This window comes from Pongo pygmaeus, chromosome 2, assembly GCF_028885625.2.
Source record: "Pongo pygmaeus isolate AG05252 chromosome 2, NHGRI_mPonPyg2-v2.0_pri, whole genome shotgun sequence".
Lineage (NCBI taxonomy): Eukaryota > Metazoa > Chordata > Mammalia > Primates > Hominidae > Pongo > Pongo pygmaeus.
In genome coordinates this window covers 7,628,144-7,635,043 of record NC_085930.1, presented here as the reverse complement: position 1 = coordinate 7,635,043, position 6,900 = coordinate 7,628,144, and the positions used below count along the sequence as shown (strand labels likewise).

Genomic DNA, 6,900 nt, shown 5'->3' with positions numbered 1-6,900 from the left:
TTATACCAGATAAGCTAAATTTCATCTTTATGTTAATGTGCTATTAATGTTAAACTCAGTTTTAATAAAACTTTGTATACATATTTACTCAATTTTTAATGTTTGACCATAAGATAAGATTTTATAGGCGCTTTTTAACCTTTTATAATTTTTGCTAAAGAGCAGGTTGGTGCTTTAAGAAAAACCTGTTATGCTTTTATTTTAATGTCCAGTTTACAGAAAAACTGGATGATACCTCTTTAACTTTAACCAATGTTTACACACAGAATTTTCTTTCCAATTAATATTTTCAAACTTGATTAAACCTTTAAAACAAAATATACATATTTTTAACCTTTTAATGTAGGTAAAAATTTACATTCTTACGCCTCCTTATAATCCTTTTATCAAAGGTATATTTTACTTTCCTTATACATCTTGCACATAAACTGTTGTTTTCTTTCAATAGTTTTACATTCAGGAGGCCTAGTAAATTTTAAATTATACAACATTTCTTCCATAAATTCTTTTTTTATAACATTTTCCTCTTTCACAACTTTCACAGACAATTCTTCAACACGTCTCAACTTTCTGACTTATTACAAACGTTTCTTTCTTTAAACAACGAGTTAATTTATTTCAGGACAAGAATTTACCATATACCACTCTTTTTACATAAATTCTGCCCCCCCCCCTTTATTCCCCCTCTTTTTTTTTTTGAAGATGATAACCATTCTTTTCCAAAGCAAACTTCTTTTATGTCTGTGGACTAGACTGTCTTAAGGCCACAAGATTAGAAGTTACTATAATACATGTTACACTGTTAACTTTTAGCAAACTTTACTTTTGTTGAAAACCTTGTAAGTTTGGGATTTTAATTGTCCTTTGCTATTAATAAGACTTTTTTTGTCTAAATTAACTTAAAATTGGTATAGATGGCCTTTTTTTTTCTTCAGTTACGTGGGAGGAAACATCAATCATCCTGTCCTGAAGGGAGTTCCTTCTAGGTCTGGCCGGGCCTTTTTATGGTTATTAAGATTTAAATCCCTTGTTAGGAAACCTGGTGGGTTAAGGGGATTTTCTTTTTTTTCTAACAGAATAGCCCCATATGTTAAGATTTTTGAGTTAGTAAGCTACTTTTTTGCTTTTTTGATTTAGGGTAGTTCTGAACTGAACTAGTGAGGTGTGCTCTCAATGAGGTTTCCTCTAGAAGTTATTTTTCTACTATCTTCTGTTAGCAAAGCAGTTGCCACTACAGGTTGAATGTATTTGGGCCATCCATGGATTACTGAGTTAAGGATTTTTGATAGAAGGCTACAGGTTGTCAGTGGCCTCATTTGGCCCTTCTCTGCCTCTGCGCCCCTCTCTGCCTCTCTCTCACTCCCTGCCTCTCTTTCTCTTCTCTCTGCCTCTCTCTCTCTCTCTCTGCCTCTCTCTCCTCTGTCTGCCTCTCTCTCCTTTCTGCCTCTCTCTCCTCTGTCTGCCTCTCTCTCCTTTCTGTCTCTCTCTCTCTCTCCCTCTCCACTCTGCCTCTCTCTAGCCTCTGCCTCTCTCTCTCTCTCTGTATCTCTCTCTCTCCTCTCTGCCTCTCTCTCTCCTCTCTGCCTCTCTCTCTCATCTTTCTGCCTCTCTCTCTCTCCTCTCTGTCTCTCTCTCTCCCCTCTGTCTCTCTCTCTCTCTCCCCTCTGCCTTTCTTTCTCTACCCTCTGCCTCTCTCTCTCTCTCTGTCTCTCTCTCTCTCCTCTCTGCCTCTCTCAGCCACTTACGCTGCAGTTCTTTCAACCACTGTGGAGGGATCTAAAACCATCTGTAACCAAGCATCTATGTACGGAAACTGGTCTGGGTGCCCTGGCTTTACAGGTTACCTTGTGCCATATCTTTGAAACAAGGGACCTGTCCAGGCTTCCTTCTGACTGTCAACCCACCTCTAATGCTGGCCAGTCTATTTTACATAAAGTTCTAAGTTTTCCTGGTGTCATAGTCACTCCATAGTCTCCCTTAAATCCCTTTCTGAAATTTTTCAACATAGTTCCTAGTGGGGTGGGCTTTCTTTTTGCCTCACCCATATTTCCTCGAGACAAAACACCACACTCACACCACACGCACACCGCAAAACAAAGAACAGGTAAAAATGCCACACACACACACATTTTTACAGTTTACACCAAACCAGAATCAAAACCATAATCTGAGTATCAAGAAATTCAAGCCAGGTCAAAACCAAAACCAAAGTATCAAGCAATCCAAGTCAAGTTAAAAACAAAAACCAAAGTCCTGGTACAGGCACATCATGGGTGATCAGGTCATGCTTCCACTCAAATGGACTGGGCAAGTTCCCAAGACCAGTCTTACCAAGTTTTAGATGACCGGACTCCAAATGCCCGTCCCTTCCTGGTGTTCAGCCACTGTGTTGATCCTCCACAGGGTCCTACCACACAATGCTGTGGCGAGGCATCCCACCGGGGCAAATGCCTACCCAGGAGTCCTCTCAGGATCCACATTGCTCAGGCTGGTCGGAGTCCCCCGCAGGGTTGTTCCACAGGGCAGGCTTAAGCTGCCTAAGGAGCTGCCTTGACCATCCGCCAATCACCTCGCTTCCCAGTCAGGGAACCAAGAAATGTAGCAGGAAGAGCCACAGAAAAAAACCCTCAGACACCGAGTTAAAGAAGGAAGAGGTTTATTCAGCCGGGAGCATCAGCAAGACTCCTGTGTCAAGAGCCAAGCCCCCCAAGTGCACAATTCCTGTCCCTTTTAAGGGCTCACAACTCTAAGGGGGTTGATCTTCAGTTACCAGGCCTGGAGTGCAGCACCAGGCTGTCTGGAATCTATTAACATAACCGGTTAGGTTAGATCTTCAGCTACTGGGCTTGGAATGCAGCACAGGGCTACCTGACTGATTTTATTTCTTGTCTTTCTTTAACTCCTACTTTTTCTTTGAGGCAGACATTGGGCATAGGGCAATATGGGGGTGGTCTCCTTCCTTACTACCACTAATTATTTCTGGTTTTGCCTTTCCAATCCACCAAAGTCAAATTATCTAAGCTGGACTACTCACAGACATCCTCCTATGCACTTCACTGTTTTCACTACACAGAGGAGAAGCACAGGTAACTTCAGGTCTGCATCCCTGAAAATTTTCTCCCTACTGTCCTTCCCAAGGAATTCCAAGTGATTCCTGATATAAGTGCCCTGGTAGAGTTCACTGACCCCAGAAGGCCCACCCCTGGCAGGCCACTGTTTCTGAAATTGCACAGGTTTCTGTAGGTAAAGTATAAAATAAGCAGCAGAGCCCCCCTATAATCCTGTCCTCCAGAACCACCTTGTAGAGTACAACTCCTAGGAAAAAGTCCTTTTGGTATTTGACTTACTGTAGGTACCTTTAAATGAGGTCCAAACTACCTGGCCATGAAGAATTCTGGTTTATCTTGTAGCAAGGGTGCATCTGCTTGTTCTTGTGCTTAAAAATACACAGCTTGAATCTCAGCCATGAAAAAACAGGTGAACTTGCTCTATTCTACTTTTTGAGCATCTGTTAGCATCAGCAGGTAGAAGAGGCCATTTTAAATTGTAGGTTCAGTAAAATGGTGAGAAGCCAAAAGGCACCTCAAGACACACTTAAAAGTGTTTTCTCAGCTTTTGCCTATTAGTAACCCAATTTTCTGAGCCTAGAATGTCCATGGAAGAGAGGGCCAGTGAATCAAAATTCTCTCATCCCTTCTATAACTTCTACTATTTAAAATGCTGCAAATCAACATTATTCACCACAGCTAAAACTTGGAAGCAGCCCAATGCTCACTGATGGATGGATGGATGGATGGATAGATGGATGGATGGATGGATGGGTGGATGGATAGATGGATATGCAAAATGTGGTCCATTCATACAATGAAATATTATTCAGCCTTAAAAAGGAAGAAAATTCTGACACATGCCACAAAATGGATGAACCTTGAGAGCATAATCTGCAGTGAAATAATTGAACCTTTTACCATTAAGTAATGCCCATCTTTGTCTTTTTTTAATCTTTGTTGGTTTAAATTCTATTTTGCCTGAAATCGGAATAGTAACTCCTGCTGTGTTTTGTTTTCAAATTGCTTGGTAGACTTTTCTCCGTCTCTTTACTGTGAGCTTATGGGTATCATTGCACACGAGATGGTTTCTTGAAAACAGCATACCATTCGGTCTTGCTTCTTTATCCAGCTTGCCACTCTGTGCCTTTTAATTTGGGCATGTAGCCCATTTACATTCAAGATTAATATTGATACGTGCAGATTTGATCCTGTTGCAGTAAAAATATGGAATGCTTCATGAATTTTTGTGTCATCCTTGCACAGGAGCCATGTTAATCTTCTCAATATTGTTCCAGTTTTAGTACATGTGCTGCCAAAGTGAGCATGAGATATGAATATTTTGCCTTTCAGAATTGCCCTGTGAGTCTTCCCTGTGAAAGAAAATCCTCTGTTGTAACTCCAAACTGGTTGGTTTTCTATCCTCCTGAGAGGGTTCTGATGATGATTTGATCACCATTTCTCTTACCCACACCAATAAGTCTATTGGAAATAGTAGAGAAAGGCTCCATCTCCCACAGCTCTCTCATACAATATTTGTCAATACTTCTTGTCATCTTTCCCACACCCACGCTTATAGCTATATCTCTGATGCCTTATGGAGCTGATGGTAGCCTTGCTGAACCAGACAAATTGGTTAAATTTCCTCAAGGCAGTTTCTCCAAGAATAAGAATTAGACTCAGCTCTTCAGAATGAAGTAGGAATTAGAGCAGATGGTGGGGAGACCCTGTGAGCGACATTGTCAATTAGTATCTCCTGACTAATATAGGTCCCACATGGGGGATTCTTGACATTGTAAACAACACTTTCTTTTCAAGAATCTATATCCACTCTTGGGATGGTACTTTTATGCCATTATTAACTTTAGCCCCTCCTGAAACTATGGTACAGTTGCCACTTTCTCATGGAAAGCAAAATTCTGCTGGGGGCAGAATAAATATGCCATTTCCACTTGACAAGAGAAGCTTGTTGAATACACCTTGCCTTTTAAGCCATAGACTCTGTATTAGTCCATTTTCCCACTGCTATAAAGAGTACCTGAGTCTGGGTAATTTACAAAGGAAACAGGTTTAATTGACTCACAGTTCCACATGGCTGGGGAAGCCTCAGGAAATGTACAATCGTGGCAAAAGGCAAAGGGGATACTTTATTCCCCATTCCACCGCCAGAAGAAAAGCTGTTTACTCAACTGCCCAATGAGTCCTCATGTAGCTGAGATTTCCCAAAATACCTGACCTGATTTACTGGCACTGCTATACTGAAAGCTGATGGTGTGCACAAGGCTGCTGCAGGTGTTCAAACTCACTGCCACCTGTTCCAAACTCAAAAGAGATGTGGTTGGTCAACTCAGTGAGCAGATCTGAAGCCATTCCCAGGATCAGTCAAATACTGCCCTTGATAAACCTTGCTATACTTTCACTGACTCTTGACCTGTTGCAAAAGGCTAGAGGTTTAACCAGCCACTTGAAAAACTATGGATTGTCAGATTAAAGACACATTTCTTGGTGCCATGTAGTGTGAAAACAAATTCAGGCTGCTAATTGAACTATTGCAGCCATTTTTGTAGATGGCCATGCCAAGCGTACATTCTCTGATGAAACCAGCTGGAATTACACTGCTGATCAAGATTGCATTGTCCAGGTTGCCACAATCACTACATGGATTCACCACCTTGCTAATTCATGACACATCCATGATCATAAGCTGAACATAAAGGAAAGAATTCTGTTCTTGATGCAGAGGCCAACCAACACATGCCAGACTTGGGACTCTTGCCAAAAGTTGGGCCATTATCCCAAGATGGAAGAAACCAAATTGCATGGTATTTTGTCTCTGCCCAGTCCTTACAGAAACTATGGTGATGTGCAACTTAGGAGTGGTTATGAGGCTTTCAAGTGTTTTAAGGGAACTCAATCTTTAATTGATGTAACCTGTAAGTGATGACTGTGGAAATCTACTCAAAATGGTCACTCTCAATTCCTTAGGGGAACTTCCTGGGGAGATAACTGACCCATTATTCACAAGTATTATGTGGGAATTTTTACCTACAATGGAAGTCATTCACTTAGAAAAAGTGGTACAAATTTGTGAAATTAAACTAATGTGTGTAGGATTGTTCATATTTTCATAACCAGCCAGCATGATCTGATACAAGTCACCATAGATTGTTTCTGTCATTACCATGGTCTTGGCAATCACATAGAGTATATCTGAAAGACGTGAGTACAAATTTCAGATACGCCACTTAAGAAAGGAATGACCTTGGGAAAATCAGAACCCTTCAGTGTTACAGGGTTTTTTTTTTTATTTCTCTGAAAATGTGGATAATGTTACTGAAACTCACAAATGAAACAAACATATCTGTCACAGTTCCTGGCATATTATAAAAGCTCTTACAAATAAAGTTCATTTTTTGAACTTTACTTAAAATTTTGGATGATACAATTGTAAGTTTGTTCATTATTTTTCTTTGGTCATTTATTATTTGAAACTTTAAGCTTCTAACTGTCCTTAAGATGGGATAAAAAGGAGAATCTTGCCTATGCTACCTTATGTACTGAAAATAAATTGGACTTTGAAATCTATAATCCTAGATATAAATTGAGCATTCAAAACCCTTTACCAGTATAAGGTTAAGTAACCATGTTACTTAAATTCCTGACTCTAAAAAAACTTAGGGATTTGAACTAAATGATCAATACTGTACTAGTGATATTTCTAAGAGAATAAATGTCTTTTTGAATACTGTGTAAGAGATTACTGAAGTATCTTTAAAAGCATTGAAATTTATTATAAAATATTTGGAAAGGGTATCTTTTAAAAATACATTGCCTATGTTCTTGACTTCTTAAA

At 39.9% G+C, this 6,900-nt stretch overlaps 1 non-coding gene across 1 annotated transcript; it reads right to left on the bottom strand.

Moving 5' to 3' along the window:
• Positions 1–4,268: 4,268 nt before the first annotated feature.
• On the bottom strand, positions 4,269–4,375 carry LOC129034314 (U6 spliceosomal RNA). The gene has a single exon (XR_008501818.1). It is a non-coding gene; the product is annotated as a U6 spliceosomal RNA (small nuclear RNA).
• Positions 4,376–6,900: the final 2,525 nt, after the last annotated feature.